This window comes from Chrysochloris asiatica, unplaced genomic scaffold, assembly GCF_000296735.1.
Source record: "Chrysochloris asiatica unplaced genomic scaffold, ChrAsi1.0 scaffold00188, whole genome shotgun sequence".
NCBI classification, from domain to species: Eukaryota; Metazoa; Chordata; class Mammalia; order Afrosoricida; family Chrysochloridae; genus Chrysochloris; species Chrysochloris asiatica.
Window position 1 is genome coordinate 2,795,385 of NW_006408706.1, and position 1,914 is coordinate 2,797,298.

Genomic DNA, 1,914 nt, shown 5'->3' on the forward strand with positions numbered 1-1,914 from the left:
TATATATATAGAGAGAGAGAGAGAGAGAGAGAGAGAGAGAGAGTTTTTCTTAAATACTATATATACATTTTATTGTGGCAAAATACAAATAACAGTAAGTTTGCCACTTTAACCATTTTTAAGTATACATTTCATTCACCTTGTACAATTATCCCCACTATCCATTTGCAAAAGTTTTAATTACCCCAACCAGAAACTCATTACCTTTTAAGTAATACATCCCAATTTTCCCCTCCCCTGAGTCTGATACCCACTAATAAACTATTGTCTCTATGCATTTACTTATTTTAGATATCTTATGGAATTAGGACCATACAATATTTGTTCTTTTGTACTTATTTCACTCAGCATAATATTTTTCAAGGTTCATTATTTCATTGCTATATCACACCTTCATTTTCCTTGATAGCTGAAAAAGATTCCATTGTATGTATATATCATTGTGTTCATTCATTCATCTGTTGATGAATGGTTGGGTTGTTACAGCCTCTTTACTACAGTGAATAATAGTGCTACAATGAACACTTTGTGCTATTTTTGACTAAGATTCTATGCTAAAAATTAAAGTACTTGTGGACCCTAGTATTTACTATAATTTGCCAAATCTGTGATTTTATTATTTGGTGTGTGTGTGTGTGTTTTGACAGAAAGTTGCTGGGAAGTGAATAATCTTGACTAATTTTAAATTAAGAGGTAAATTTTATTAGTGAGTTCTAAATTATCAATAATATACTTTATTTTTCCCATCCTTTGAAATTGCTAAATCTCTTAAATTGTTGTTGTTAAATGCCATTGGGTCATTTCCAACTCACAGCAACCCTGCCGACCTTGCGGTTCAAACCAACTTTGAAGTATCCCCACAGTGCCACACCAGGACGCAAATACAATTTGTCAAAAATGAGCCTAAAGTATTCTATTATAAAACTTACTCTCCACCCAAATTCCTAGATGCTGATTCCCTCACCAATGTGTCAACCCCATCCCTCTTCTTCCCTTGCCCGCCCCATTCTAGCCCAGCACTTTTCTCTTGATACTTCATTTATGTCCAGTTTTGTATTAACTTGGATCACTTCATAATTCCTTACCTGCATTGTCATGACAATTTCCTCAATTGGTTTCTGCCTCTGTCTTCTCCACTCTTGTGAATTCTTCACAGTGTTATTTGAGTGAATGATCTTTCAATAATAAAAATATGATTCTAGTACATTACCCTCCTCTGCTTATAAATTTCCTATGGCTTCAATGTCTAGAACCATAGAGATGTGGTTAAGGACACACGATTCCCCCTCTCCCCATCTCCCTCTGAGAATCACTGGCAAAGAAACCATTGCTACTGATAGCAAGATCTCTTGTCCTTAGGGGAGTAGGTCTCAAATTCCGAGAGCTCCTTGCTGTAGAGACAGACAATCTGCCATGGGCCCTGATTATCCCTGTACAATCTTTCTGGTAAAATCATGACCACTCTATACTTGGGTCTTTTCATTGTGGTGCTTATAGTGAGCAATCTTGAAGGATGTGGTAACACCTCCCCGAGAAAAACAGATTTGTGGGTTAATGCCCTAGACTGCAAAGTCAGTTTGAATCACGTGGTCAGTGGTCCAAGCTCAACAGCAGCTCCTCGGAAACTCTATACAGGGTCACTATGGGTTGGAACTGACTCAATGGCACTTAACAACAACAACTATAATAGAGACCTGGTGTGGTACTCTGGATTAATGCACTAGACTGCAAAATTGTTTGGAACTGCAAGGTTCAAGTTCACCAGCTGCTCCTCTAAAACCCTATACAGGGTTGCTATGGGTCAGAACTGACTCAATGGCACTTACCAACAACAACATTATAAAAGAGCCATAGGAAATAGGGGTCCTGGTATGGTGCTGTAGGTAAGCACTGGACTGCAAGGTCAATTTGAAC

At 37.7% G+C, this 1,914-nt stretch overlaps 1 protein-coding gene across 1 annotated transcript in view; it reads left to right on the forward strand.

Annotated features, from left to right (window-relative positions):
• Positions 1-1,914, forward strand: part of ANK2 (ankyrin 2, neuronal) — a 514,556-nt gene that overhangs the window by 202,034 nt on the left and 310,608 nt on the right. The window lies entirely within an intron of this gene.